This window comes from Egretta garzetta, unplaced genomic scaffold, assembly GCF_000687185.1.
Source record: "Egretta garzetta isolate BGI_Z169 unplaced genomic scaffold, ASM68718v1 scaffold262, whole genome shotgun sequence".
In the NCBI taxonomy this organism is placed as follows: Eukaryota; Metazoa; Chordata; class Aves; order Pelecaniformes; family Ardeidae; genus Egretta; species Egretta garzetta.
This window is the reverse complement of record NW_009258797.1, coordinates 2,725,687-2,741,710: the sequence shown is the minus strand read 5'-3', so window position 1 is coordinate 2,741,710 and position 16,024 is coordinate 2,725,687.

Genomic DNA, 16,024 nt, shown 5'->3' with positions numbered 1-16,024 from the left:
GACTGTGTGATTTGACCTCCTGCATATTTAATGGCCAGAGGGACATTAAATTGCTCTGTTACCTATGCATTAAGCTCAATAACTTGTGTCTTGTTGCCTTCAGGAGCCTCTAGAACAAACTATATATTTTTCAAAACTTGAGACATTAAGTTCATTTTCTAAACTCTATAGTTAGTTGTGAGTTGCACACCTAAATAACAGGATCCTCCAAACAGGCTAGCAATTCAGCAGCCTCTGCTGAAAGGCAAAGAATATCTACCTTAGCAAGTACTGGAGAGCCAAGGCCACTGCAAATATTTTTAGATTAAAAATAGGACCACACTATAAAAATAAAAGGTGGCAACTTCTGAAATTCCACCTATCAATGAAACAACCCTCTGTGTCTTCCCTCTTTCTCTTATGGCTGTCAATACAGCTAGTCTAGATATAAAATCACACAATTAACTGATGGAATATTTCTCACCTGACATTCAGTCTATCATTAGTCTGAAAAAAAAAAAAAAAAAATCTTTGTAACTCCTTATTTAACATGACAGTTGCTGATTCATTGTTGCCTTACTTGAAGCTACCAGTATGTGGAGACACTTTTAAATTCTTCTAGATGTCCACATCCTATTCACAGTAACATCGGTTGATTATTTTCCTTTGATTTTAATGGAATGTGAAGTGGGATTTTCCATTTAGTTTGGCTGTGAATACTTTTTGCCAATGAACTACTTGTACCTTTTAAAAATTAGTAAATTAGATTTCCATTTTAAAGTACTAATTACTAAAAGGAAATATAGAGAAATAAGATAATAATGCCCAAAGAATTCAATGGACATACTGAATGGTGGTTTGCTTGCTGCTGACCTACTAGTTGATGATATTGCTTCATGACAGACATTATACTGATTTTACTGAGCATATGGATGTGTGGCAGATTATACTGTCTGTGCATGATTGTCTAAGTTAAATCCAAAAAAGTGACCAAAACCCTTGCCTGATTGGTTTCAGCTTTGCTAACTGTACTTCTGTCATGTAAAAGTAACAATATACAAAAAAAACCATAAAGTGCAAGTCATAATATAATGTATGGATGCATTAAGAATATACTAATGGGTTTGGTGGTATTTATAATTGTACATGATAGTCTGGCCGGAGTTTCTGTTTCTTGGTGGTTTTTTCCTTTCCATATATGTGTGTTCCTTCTGTTTTCCTTCTTTCTATGATAACTTTTTTTTTTAAATTTCCACTATATTAAGGATGTCATTATTATTTTTTGCCTAAGGCTTGACTTGTATGCACTTTGGATATGTTGTGGAGTACTTTTTCTTAACGTTAACAGTTCTGACTAGTTTTGTGAGGTTGTCAGCTTTACATATAATCCTGCATAAAAACTTGCTTGAGTCCTATCTCTAAAATGCTACCAAAAAAAAAAAAAAAAAATCAGTAAAAATAAAGCTTCTTACGGGTTTAGCTTAAATCCATTTTATGATACCAGCTATTTTTCCTTTCCCTTTTTCTTGTTTTGATCATGGATTTTATAAATGCTGCTGTTTTATTAGCAAAGATACAAGGTAAATACACTATGAATCTTCCGCTCTCTAGTTGTATGTTTAGAGCCGAGAACTCAATTTTTGACTAACAGAACTTTGCTCACTACTGATAAATTAAAAAATGTAAATAATGGAAAAAAAACCACAGAAAATTTGTAACTAAGTACATTTTTCCACTCCATAAAATATTTTGTTCTGCATATTCAAAATATTTCCATGTTGAAATTATTCAGAAAAATAAGACAGACACACTTTAGATAATTTTTCTGGTAATCCAGTCACCTATGATGTGGAAGAGTCAAACGATAATTACGTATTCTGCATGACTGTAGGTAGTCCAGGCAAGTGATTGCTTCTTCTGCAACCTAAATGAATAATCTAACCACTGGGTTTATGAACTCTGCCTGTTTCTTGTTGGTCCGGTGAATATAGAGGTATTTGCCTAGTTTTCCTACAAGACTTGAGAGACTAACTCAATGTTGAATATTGAGAGGATTCAGAGTAAGAACTGGAATGTCTGCTCTTCTTCCAGGGTTCAGACTATGTACTTTTGTTAAGAATGTCACTTAAAAAAAATTGCATTGTGAACCTCACAATTTTTGCATTAAAAAGTCTTGAAAGTACTGGAGCTTTCCCATGAGAACTTTGTATATCAACAGATCATGTTTTCTGATTAAAACAAAACACCCCACTCCCGCAACTTTTTGCTTTGTTAAAGAAAAAAATACTGTTCTGACCAGCTCAGGAATTTAGAAAGGTACAAAGATATAACTATTTATCTTCTCTTTTTTTTTCTTCCTTCTTCAAATCTTGTAGTTAAAATAAGTGATACAAATTTAACAGGTTGTCAGAGCTATTCATAGGGTAATTCTTTATTGTTATAGTATTCTACTGTCTTGATTAGTTTTTCTGCGTTGCTAAATTTTTGTAGCATCTGTCTTTGCTAAGATGCCTAATTGTGAAAATTTTACATTTCCTAAAAGCTCAAAATACCAAAAAAAAGAAAAAAAAAAAACAAAAACAAAAAACAAAACCAACACACCCACAAACAAAAAAAATGCAAAGAAACCCTGAAATTTTAGGCCCGATCTACGTAAAAGTGAAACAATCCCTTGTTTCTCAGAAGTGTAAACAAACATGCTGACGTTTCAAATGCAAAAATCCATTAATACATTAGCTTGCAGGCTGGAAAACAGTGAATTATTTCTTGGAAAAATCTGCACTGTTTTTAATGCTCCGTGACCCTGTATCCATTAACGGTCTGCCAGCTCCGATCCCCAAATTAAATCTAAATACATACAAAAAATTCTTTTTAAAAAGATGAATAGCTTTCTGTTGTATTACATTACATTAATTTCACCCCACTGGGCTTTAAGTTCTGTTCCTTTACATTGTGATGTAAAAAGGCACATGAGCATTGGGCCAGTGAGACTTTTGTTTCTGCTGATGTCAGAAGAATTTATATGCATGGGAAACTGAAAGAAATTGCTGAAATATAGTAATATATAAAATACAAATATGCAAAATAGGTACATTAAACTCTATAAATCATAGTTAATTGGACTGGGGCTTGCTTTAATTTAATTACTGGGCACTAATGCCCAGAAAATGTTCTGGTCTTAAGGTCATTGTTTCTATAAAATGCTAATGTTCTAAAGGTTTTCTCCCATTCCAGTTGCCAGTGAGACCATTAACTCCTGTGTTTTATAGGGTTAAACATTAGGAGCTAGAAAATAATTTGGGATTCCACTTGTTGTAAGCTTTGCCTAAGAATAATAATTTTGAGTTGGGTACAAGTAACTCCCGTTGTCTTCCCTGGAGAATGCAATTCCATGTCAACTAAGTGCTCTTACCGCAGCAATATATTTCAATAGAAAGAAACAGTATACAGGTTAATCTATTTCTTAGCTTATGTTTCACTTTCTCACTATCTCTAATCAGATTTTAAACTCTCTGAGACAGAAGTGTCTCTGTAAACAAAGCCCTGGTAATAATTATGCCTCCAAAGAAAATTATGATATTTGAGAGTATAAGATGACAACTGCTCAAATAAGTGGGCTTTTTATTTTTTTTTTCCTCTCCTTGTCTCTGTATGAAGTATCACTTCCATTTAGTGTACATTAAAAAAGAATATTTTTCTGCTAGCTATATCTGGTGTCCTGTGTACTCATCCAATGAATGTGGTAGGATGAAGTTCACCCACTATGAGGGAGTTGACTTAGGTAGTGAGGTGAATAAAGGAAAAATAACCTCACAGATTTCCAGATCTGGTTCTAAATACTGAAAATGATAAAAGTCTGAACATCAAAAATAGACGCATTATTGCTTTTAAAATACTTTGGTATTCTGCAAGTAGAATTGGAAGATTAGCTTTACGGAAAATTAAGTCTTACTTGAAACCTTGCAAAAAATGAAGCATTTGCATGCTAAGGTATATAAACAAGTTTTTTCAGAACTTTGGTTTTGCAGCTTATGAAAGGGTGGGGCTGAATTGCTAAAGCAAACCATGTTTAAAAAAACCAAAAACAAAAACCAAAACAAAACAAAAAAAAAAACCAAACCAAAACCCCAAGAATCAACCAAAAAAACAACCCTCAAAGCAAAGAACAACAACGCTTATTAAGGACTTCCAGATAGTGATTTCTAAGTTGAAAAATGACAAGATTATTTGGACACTTATAAACCTGCATGCTGTTCTAGGACCTAGCTTTTAAGTACCCACAAGGGATGTAAATGTATTCAACCAATAAACCAAGTTTAACAACTCTTTTAATTATTTGAGCTGGAATAAGATCCAGAACACCAAAAAATATTATTGTTCTGCAATTGTAAGAGCTATGGTCCAGTTCGAAATGGTTAGCAGATGGAAAACGACCAGAGCTTAACAATTACATGGTATTGTTCTAAAGTTTTTTTTTCTTCACTTCCAGTTTGGGGACTTCCATTCTTCCCATGCTCTTTTCAGGTGATTTTGGTGTGAATGTAAATAGAGGCAAAGCTGTTTACACTTGACATTTTGAATATTCCTTTTGGTTTTGGCAGAGATGAAGAAATACAAGATGCAAAAGAACACTGTAACTACAAAACTGAACTATTATTTCTTCTGGGAACTGCAGTAATTTGTTTGGGGAGGTCATAATGTCTGTCTTACAGCTGACAACTGTTTCCAGAACCATCATGGGAGCCCTGTTATCTTGCTTTTCCTTACAAGAGTGCAGAAAAATTTATTTATTTATTTTAAAATTATACTTAATGTTGCCGTTTCCATCTTCCCAGATTTTTTTTCAGTAGGTCTTTTTCTTCGGTCCAGAACAATTCTGCTATATCTGAAAACCAGACCATCCATAAGGAGAGCTTCGTTGTACTGAAGAAAGTGCCAACACCAGGACTTTCCTCTATGCCTAGGTTTCTGGAGAACTTGACATTTTTGAGGTAAGCTTTTTTCTGCATAGAGTGATATATATGTGTGTGTGTGTGTGTGTGTGTGTATATTCTGAGGGATCTTTGTAAAAACTCTCATGGTTTTTTTGGGTAAAAGCTGACATTCCTTTTCTTCAGCTGCTTGCCAGGGTTTTTTTGCTTCATTGTATTGTATATCATTAGTTTGACACAGTAAAACTAACACAAAGTAAAAGCAAACAAATCCTTTTAGTAGCACTTCTTCCAAGCTGACTCGTGCTGCTTTGTTGCCCAGTCTCCCCTGACTGATCTGCCCTGTGTCTAAGCTCTGTCTCAGCTGCAGCAGTTTCCAACAGGCACGCACCTTGGTGGAGGTGAGCAGTGAAGAACTTAGAACTCTGATTGCTGGAGAGCAGCCCGTTGTGATATTAGCTCACATGACATTCTCCATGACATCAATGTCAACTGAGATGAAGCTGGAAAGAGAAAGATTTTTGAAGAAGGTGGAGTCCCTAAAAATGGGCTAGCTCCTCTTTCTTTAATTCCTCTGGCAACGGTGGAATTGTAGTGGTGGAGCATGATGGTATGGGAATATGACAATCCTACTGCAAGTACAGAAATTCAGATCAAAATGTGGGAATTGTCACCTGTGGTAACTACCAACATTGACTGTCATTATCTTATGAAATAAGCATACATATTAAGCATAAACACATACTTTGAGAATTAAAAAAATATCTAAAATACTTCATTGTAATATGAATACGTCTATTTACTTTCCTCTAGGTTTTGAAACTGAACACAAGGGCACTGTAAAAATGTATGAACATCATTAATGCATTCTGGATGAAAAATTATTTTCTAGTTAAACATCACAAAACGGGCATTCATCTTTAACTACTTTTTGTTCTTTTATATATAAAGTGTTTATGGTTGTTATAGAAAATAGTTGTGAAGTTTTGCTTTTGTAGGTTGGCATACTTCTGTATAATCTCAAACTAGTTCTGATATAAAGTGAATAGTTCACATCAAAGTCTATTCCAGCAGTAGTAATCTTGTATAGTAGGAGCTGGTCTTTAGACTGTCACAGTCACTGTTCCATTTTGTCATGACACTTAAATGCATTGCTTCAACAGAATTTTTTCATAATCTGTGGAGACCGGCTGTCCCTTGTGCCTCTTGTAAGGCTTTTGGTCCCTGCTTTATCTTTACAGACCTTTTCTGTCTCTCCCTGCCTTTCCTCCTTGTCCCCTTTTATTGCCTTGGATCTGTGGCACATGGGAGCAGATGCTTGGTTGCCCTCAGGGAAGAAGTGATGGCTGTGTGTTTCCAGGGGGTACCCAGTGAAAAGCAGCTTCTTCCCAGCTGTAGTCCTGAACGGAACACAACAAACGGTGGCATTGGCTTCCTGTGCACAATCAAGTACACTGCCTGTGCCGTGTGCCTGGCGTAAGTTGTCTTTGATGTTGAGATCAGCATTGCTGTAAGTTCATGAGTTCAGGCTTACTTTAAACAATTCTATAGGGTATTTCTTTTCACGTAAATAATTTTGTGACACTGAAGCTTTTTACAAAACTTTGAGAATTTGGGCTGATTGTCTGCTACTGAAACTTTGTTGACTGCTTGAAAAATCAGTCCTCTTCTACTTAAGGAGAAACCTTTTCTCTGTATATAGAACAACTGAAAATTGAGTTCTCCATCTGGAAGAAAATGCTGATGTTTTGAAATAGTAACTATGCTTAGTCTGAGGCTTAACAGCACTATGGTTAGAGGCTGTGACAGAGCTGATAAGTGGATTTGTTATAGAAACCAGGCTCAGTCCCCGAGTCATGCACTGACCTGCTCGTTGAACCAAAGGCAGATGGATATGATGTTAGTCAGTTGTGTAAAACTGGCTACAGACACTGATGTATGTTTACATAAGCTGCGGGAGACCTACAGCTTTGATTGCTGTCTTGAGTTTGCCCAGTCCTGTTGCAAGAGAGAATTCTCACTATTAAATCTGAGGGGAGAAGGATTTCATATTTACATTTTCATTCAGCAATTTTAGCTTCTAGCAGATGGCTGCACTAGAAAAAAAGCGATTTATAGATATTCTTTGGCTGTGGATTATTCTAGTGCAATACTGGCTCCCAACCTTATAAAAGGTCAAAGCTATTATAGGTGGATCCATTTCACCTCCCACTGAAATCAATGGAAAGACTTCAATGACTTCGCAGGGAGCTTAGCTAGCATAACAAAGTCTTCCTGAGAAGCACTACGTGGCCTAGCTGAAACCCACCAATTTTACTATATTTTGCTGCAATGTCTGGGTGATGTTAGAGTTATACAAGTTCTGTACTTAAGATCATGCTCCTAAAATTCAGATTGTGTCAAGTTAGCACCTATTTCACTAAGCCCGAAATACATAACTACTATGGTAATTATTTTCTCTTGTTTAAAAAATGAGGGACTTATTTTGATTTAACTTCTCATTTCACAGTAGTAGTGACTTGCATTAGACTATGGTCTTTGTCCCACAAGTATATAATTGTGTAAGTAAAGCAAGGCTATTTAAGTATTTTCTTCAGCAGATTCTAAATACAAGCTCTAGGACAGTCGCTCTTACAAATACACTTATGTCCTAGGTTTTTCATTATTCTGTAAGCATCCTGAAGTGATGATCCATCTGTAAATAATCTGCTATGATTTTCTGTTTCAAACTAGCATTTTTCTTGATTCAAGGGCCATGGAAAATTTGTCATTCCATTGTCTTTTCCTCTTTCCTAAGACTGTAGGAGATATCGTTGATTTACTTCTTTCTGAGGGCATCCCTGCCTGGCAATAAATAAATACATCTCTGTTTTAATGCTATTTCTCCCCTTGGGTGTCTTTTAAATGCTTTTAACTAGAAGGGATTTTGCTGGAGTAATCCATCAATGCTAGTAAGACCTCATCCAAATTATGGAGGCCAGTAATAGGAACACGACTGGCTCTGAAGGAGGTTAAAAGAATGTTAACCTTGCATAAAGCCATGCCTGTTTCCCATAGGGATGCTCATCTAGGTTTGACAAGTTTAATTAAGGAAGCTGAGCAGAATTTGGAAATGTTCCCTGAGTTTCCTAGCAGTTAGGAAACAGTTTGGATGTAGATAAAAACATGTGCTTTAGTTACGGAAGATGAGAATAGAAACAAGGAAGAAAAGAAAATAAAATCCTCAAATCCTTTTCAGCTCTTATCCGCAAAAGAGTCAATTATTCATGTTATTACAAAATTCTAAAGGTTCTTTTTCTTTCTCTTCAACTGACGTGAAGATAGAAGGGAAACCCAAATATCAGGCAGTGAAATTCATGGTTTTCTCCGACTACCAGGTTTGGAATCAGACAGTAAACTCTTGTAGAATCAGACAAAGAATTACTATACATTTTTTAAAAATAAATTTAAAAAATCCAATACTGAAGTGTTAATTCAGAAATAGTTTGGAGTTTTCTGAATAGTTCTGAAAGGATCAATTATTATATCCCTGGAGTCTAGCTATAAAACAGCTAAAGTGGAAATCTGAAAATGATAAATATTATTTTGCATGTTATTCTTGTTTTTATAGGTAGTGTGTGTTCTATTTTCCTTATGTTATACCTGTACTATAATGGCCATTGGGCCCTGGATATTTATGTGCAGCTTGATATGTGTGTATATTATTATTTATTATATAATAATGCCTTTCCACTATTTTGCAGCGATAACAGGACTGAACAGCCAGACACACTGATAGGTCTTCCAAGGAAAGTAAGTATTTCATTAGAAGTAACTTTTATGCATATAAATACTTGGAGTTCAGTATCTACTGCTTCTGGAGAGACTTAGGTGCGTAACCGTTACACCTTGCAACTCAGTGCCAGGCTAGAGATACCTGAGCTAACTCTGAGGTAGTTGATATGTCAAGATGCTTTACTGCACAAACATGCATAGAGATTAACTTTTGTCTGAGAAGTAGGACCTTGTTATTGCTGTGTCTGAGTATATGAACTGTTCCTTCTCTTTGCACCGAAAGACAACAAATGCAACCACCTAACCTACTGGTGTGGTCACGTGTCTGACACAGCAGAAATGTCCTATTCAATCTGCGTCGCCCCTTTCTGTGTACATATTTCATAATCGGGTGTTGCTTCATAAAGGAGAGGGGGAAGCAAAGGTTTGAATCTCCTTGAACAGAGAAATTAATTAATTGCAGATGAGATGCTGTTCTAACCATTGCCTAAAAGGGACCCTTGTTTCAGGAGTGGGTGCTTGCTGGTGCAGGTGCTGCAGCTGGGCTAGGCAGAAGAATGTGCAGCCCGTGGACTTTCGTGCCTTGCAGGGCATGGGATGGGTGCTGAGCTGCTCAGGCTGAAGTGTTTCTGAGCGTTTCTTGACGCAGAATTTAGGCAGCCTAGATTCCTAAATTTCCTCTTCAATAATGGAGACAATTATCTGGACACACTTTGGTGGTAGCAAATCCAGACCAGTGTTGTTTGGCAAAGACAACTTGTGGAAACCAAAGAGTGGTCACTAGACAAATTGCTTCTTCATTGGCTCTGTTGAATGTTTGGGAAACAGAGGAGGAAACTGACTGGGAAACAAAACCATCCTTCAAGTTAATGAATTCCTGGATTTGTAGCTGATACTGTGATCTAAGGCTGAAAACTGCAGCCACTATGGTAAATCAATCCCATTGGAATTAATTTGGGGAATTTTTTGGCATTAATTATCTTGTTTCTTGTAAGGATCAAAATAGATCACAACTAATTCTAGTAATAATTAGTGACTATTCGGATGAACAAAAACCTTGACATATGGGGATGTATCGCTGCAATCCAGTATTTATAAAGTGCTGGTTTTACATAAATAATGAAATGTGGTTATTCCCAAGAGATCTATTCTTTTTTTTTTTTTTTTTTTTACTTTAATGCTTTAATTAATAGACTTGAAATTGCATTTGTTAAAATGCCAACAAATGAACAATTCCTTTTCTGATCAATCCCACCTGTTAGTAGACAGCAAAGAGGGACTTAATTTAACTGTTTTTCTGTAAAAAACCCTGTCACCACCTTTAAAAACACTCTAATATCCACACAGCTCACGCCACCACATTCCTCTGTCCATTTTTTTTTTTAAAGGCAGTTCTGGGGAGGGAGGCTGGGAATCACCCTTGGAAAATACCTTTGTTTATGTTTAAAGACTGTGAGTGGAATAAAGATGCTGCTTAAAAATGCCATTCTCATTTTGGCTCCCAGGTTCTTCTGTAATAGTTCAGGACACTTAATTGGACTTTGGGGAACAAAGAGTGTTTATGTTATACAACGCAGGCTGATGTGAGCTGGCTTCTGAACCAAGATAATTCTGAGTGACTGTATTGGTGTAGCACTGATCTAAAAGATCATAAGCCCTGCTGAGAGGTTATTGAATGTTTTGCAGCGGTAGCCAGAGTCAGGTCATGCATATACAAACTGCCGTCCCTTCTCTCCCTCCTCTTGGGTTCATCTTTTGGATCTGGTGGAATGCTGTGGATTTTCTGCTGCGTGTTCTGAGGAGGAATGCATCAGTGAGTAATTCTTATTGCCAGAGGGAACAAGTTTTGGGGTCATCCTAGGAAATATTTATCCTAGTTCTACGATGAGTTAGTCCTTCTATCAGTCAAATTATTTGCTGCGTCCCTAGCATGCAAGGACTTGTAGATACCTACAGTCATGCAAAATATTGATGTAAACTGCATTTTTAAAGGTATTTAACTACCTGCAGAGGTTCAAAGAACTCGAAATAACTGCGTGCAAAGATATCCAAGACACACATCGTTTGTTTCTACTGTGCCCTGAGGTAAGGAAAGGCAAAAGTTTTGCTTCTGTTTTGGTTTTAAGCTATGCATGATTGCAGATTCATGCCTGTGCCCCCTCGCTGCTTTTTTTTTTTTCCTGTGTGCTTTTTGTTTGTTTGTTTTCATGCTGAATGAAAGCCTGCAGACCAAGTTACCCTATAATTCTGGATAATTGGGTTATTCATTTTAAAACTCTTAGCCGGTAGGAGGAAATAATCGCTGTGCTTGTATGAATTAGAAAGGTGCCATTCCATTGAATCCAAGGTGAGACAATTTGTTTCTGGTATGCCAGCGAGAACCGAGCTGTTGGAGAATGAATGCCTTTTGAGATAAAGCTAGACTAAACAGCTTTAAGCTTGCCTTTACTTGTTGGTGCCTGCAGTTCTGAACATTTTAATTGAAGTTTTTCTTTTGTTCCACATAAAAGAAAGCTTTGTCCATCTGTTAAGAATGAAATGTTATTTTGTTTAAAAGAAAATATTTTGACAGTTGAACTATAGTGCATTATTTTAAAAGCATTTGGTCATATCCTGAGCTGGTGTAAAATCAATACTGAAGTTAATAAGAACTATACACTATAAAAGAATCTAATCTATTTACCTCTTCCACCACGCTTAATTTATGAGAGGGCCAGCGTTTAATAATATCCTAAGGTAAGCAGCACCATTTTGATTATCATACAAGTAATTGTATCTGTCTTTTTTGATCATGTGTGTGATCACATCGTGATCGGATGTGAAGCCTTAGATGCGCATTAAAAGGTCTGGCCTTGAACATGATGTTTCTGCTTTACTTTCTCTGACTTCAAAATAGAAATATATACAAGTTTTTTAAAAAATTATTTGTGTAGTTATTACAGAGTGGAATCCATAAGTCTAAATACCAGCTATTGTTAAAATGTTTACCTGAATTTCTTCAAATTCGAGCATCTCTAAAACTTCACTGCATGTGGAAGAATGCAGTACACAGATGACAACACTAATATTTAAAGCTGAGCATCTGAAGATTTGCTTTATTAATAAAACATTCTATCACCAAGCAACTGAATACGTTTTAACATCCCTTATCAGATGTGCAAGGAAAGCGATGAATTCTGAAGAAGGTAAGATGATGTTGTCACTGGTTTTTAATAAAAGACAAATACTTCAGGGGATATGTTTCTATTTCCTTTCTGATAATGACTGAGTTCTTGCACAAATGTGCAGAATATAACGAGCTATTGAAGGATACACAAAGCTGTAGCTGCAGTCATTGAGGACATTTCCTTACATATGAGCTCTCTAATATTATTATTAATATAAATGACCACAATCTTAAAATCTTAGGCTAAGTGAGGTTTTTCTTTGGAGTTGGTCAATACTATTGTTGCTGTTGAACAGTTACTGACTTACAGCAGCTTAAGAAATATGGAAGGAACAAGTCTTTGATACATGTAAGAGCAGAAAAAACAAGATAAGAAAAAATTGACACAAGTTTTATTAATTAAAGGAGTAGTCACTAGATAATTAGTGAGTTTAAAAAGGTTTACATTAGTGCATAATATTTACTTTGTTAAAGTGATTGCCTAGAAAATATATTTAATATAATTAGTATTATTATTTAATTATATGAGTACATTGAATGGTGTTACCTGTTCGCTGGCAATAGTAAGAGGGACTTAACTCCTTTATCAGTCATGAAGGAATGATAAATGGAGGCATTTTAAATAACTGTAGGTAAATCTCAGGTAAAATATGGCTATCTGAGAAAATAAAAATGGAATATAACAGTACAGGAAGGATGATGCCCTTAAAGCTTCATCTTCTCTTCACGAAAAGTACTCTTAATTCTATAAATTTCCAACAAGTTTAAATAAAAAATATAGGAATTTTAGCTATTCTAATTAATAGGGAAAACAAGGGCTTTTTAGCCCCTCATGGTAATTGGCATCTGCAGTCTTGTTTAAAGGCATAAAATATGTGCATTTAATTTTCTCTTGATTTGCACAGATTGCTTTCCATGGGTTTTGCCTTGATGCATCCTGCTTGGCCTATTTGCCTTGACCTTGATAGACCACTATTAACTATCAGAGTCATTTTAGCTAACACCTGCTTTTGCAATCGCTGTGAATTGACTTTAGCAGGTGCTGGACCCTGGGTTCCAAAGTCTGTCTTGAGAGCAGAAACCTGGATGGATAAATCACTGTGCATTATGAAGACTGACTGACCTGTGGCAGAGAGCATAAACCCCAAATTCCTCTCCCATTTGCTAATATGGGTGTCCAGGAGCTTATAAAAGTAAGTGGCTTTTCTCCTTATTTTAAGCTATTTAGCAATTGTACAGGAACAGCTCAGCAAGAAGAGGAACTGCAGAAACAGAGATATTAAAAAGACTTAAAAAATAAGTACGGTGTTATATGTGTGTGTGTGTAAAAAAAGAAAATATATATGCAATTAAAGTTATTGTCTAGCTGAATGGTTCAAAATACCTGCAGATCAAAGGACGCTCCCTCCTGTTTACAGCCTCTCTCCTTCCCCCAAAATACGGCGTCCTGGTGTCAAAGTGGTTGGGAAGCTGATCCAACTGTATTTGGTGCCTGGCATCCCAGCCAGGGAGGAGCAGGAGTGTTTCACGGAGCTGGGAAGTGTGTGTCTAGTACCAGGGACCTTTAATGCAACTCTTCTTCCTTGCTGTAACCCCCCTTCTCATCTTTCTCTCATGAGAACCAAGGGACTCTTTGATCCTATGCTAAGTGTATCTTAATCTCACACTTCCAAAATGCATGTTTTCCTGTCATGTGGCCTGATTGTGGGGATGGGCCTCTGAACAGTTGCTTGATCCAAGCTATCACATCTCTTGGAAAAGTGAGCACACCTCTTGCCTATGGAAAAATGGTACCATTTTAAAACTCAGGAGAACAAATCAAATGCCAAGTACTAGTTTTATTTTTATGTAAATAATGGACAAGACAAGAATGCAGTCTGTTTCATTTGTATTTAAAGATGATATTCTCTATGGGATGTGTTAATAGAAAGCATGTGGAACTGATCAGAGGATTAGCTTTTCCACCAGCTGCTTCTACTGAGTGAGAGGCAATGTTCTAATTCAACATATTACTCCAGCACTTAAACCACCTGTATCATTCAACCTGACTCCCTACAAGCCTACAACAGGTCCATTTTCATTGCATTTTAAGGAAACTTCAAATAATAGTTTTCAAAATGTCTGTATTCATAGAGCTGGCTGATGAATCGCTTCCTGAAATGATTTTTACTTACCTATCACTTCATCCTAAACTAGAACAAAAAGTCATGAAGACTTGGATATGTTTTAGAAAAGCATGTCTAGAAATCCTTTATTTGGGGGAAAAAAATTGACTTTTCTGTCTGCTTAGCTGGTAAACTGGTGCTGAAAATCAGTGAGTTAGGGATCAAAAGCAATTTATATTGCCTTGCGTAAGACTTTAAAATACGTTTCCACTATAATTTGTTCTTTGAAAGAATTGTTTTAAGTAGCAAGAAATACTGAAATAAACTCCTACGTAAGTTTTTTAATTAGTGTACCCTTTCAAGACATATAGATCTTGCTCTCATGCTGTAGGAAGTAGATGAGTCTGATTTCTTGTACTATGTAGTAACTCCAAATTAATTAATTACTGAAGACTCAGGGACACGATGTGAGAGACTGAATATATTAATCTGAGAAAGGAGGGGGAAAAAAAACGCTAGAGACCTTAGTAGAGTGATAGAAAAGCCGATGATGGACAATGAGATTTGGTGGCTGAGAAGGAGATTGAGGAAGACTCAGCCTGTCTTCTGTCTGAAAATAGGCAATGGAGAATGATGACCAATGCCAAGCTTACATAGTAAACTGTGTGTTATTGATTCACAACAGCAAATGCCTTTAAAAATGGAAGTATCTATTATTTATGTGTTGAAATGTCTAGAATTTATTTAAAGTGAAACATTAGAATGGCACCAGTTTGAGAAATATTGCTATGATACTTAAAATTTCAAAGCTAGTATTAGGAAAAAAAGTATTGTTTTCAACATCTTTGCAAATACTTGGGGAAAAGGAGGTAATAGTAATGAAACTGGGATATTGAATTATAGACATATTTACACTTGTATCATTCCTCTGCATTTGCAGTATTCGGTAACAATAGTGACCTCATTTCTGCCAGAAACAGGAGTCCACGTAAAGATGTACCTACAGGCTCCAGAAACCAATCCAGGGAATGATCGTGAGCTGCAGTTTCCTAATTCCTGTTCCCAGCTGCTTCCCTTGCAGATAAAAGTGTATATATATGACCACATTTCAAACCTACCGAGGTTAAATTTGGATATTGTGGGGTTACCTCAGGTTGCTGTTATGCTTGGGACTTGTATGGGTCCCTACAACCATTTGCTTGCTGGACCCCACCTGCTGTGGTATATCCGATTTCATTAGCAAAATTCATATGATTAATATATGTGGAATCAGAGTAGATCTGTAATATAGACGCAGTTTGCTGTTTTCCTTCACACACACACACACAAAAATCGTACTGTCCTTATATTGATGGCCTCCACATTGAGAATAATTCCATGACCAAGCAACCTGATGAAAATCCTGCAGATTTTTGCCTCATGACTGAGCCCTATGGTGTTTAGCATGCTGTAAGCTACAAGAGAAATTTCCCCTCCCCTATTGCAATATCGATAGCTCCTCTTGGTAGCTCAACTCTGATACAGAAGCCAGAGAAAATACCTTTGCAAGATTTCACAAACCTGTAGAAATGAAATTCTCCTCAAATTAGTCTTAAGTGTAACAGTGATTTCAGAACTGCTAGGGATGGGAGGGATGGACTGATTTACATCTGAGGAGTATGATCAAATGTTTTATATCCTGGCTTACTGTTTAATTTCATGCATGTGCAAAAGTCCTGCTGATTTCAAAACCTGGAACACAGCCTAGGGAGTTAGCTTCCTTATCTCCAAATTTAAATTTACTGCAGGAGATGAAAAATGGTATTTCAATGCAAACACTCAGCAAAACATGGGAAAGTAACTTTAATTTAATAAGCCAATTATTTTCCTATTAATTAAATGTGTATTGATTGTTGCAAGAACAATTATTGAGTTTAGCAAGTATGAGAGAGATTAATCTAGTTGCAATCTAATTAGTTCAGAATTGCACGGACAATACAAATGCATAATTAGAAGGAACTGCACTTGTAGGAAAGTTAAGGATTTATTAGTGAAAAATGTTTTATTGTATGAGTACATATTGTAAAGTT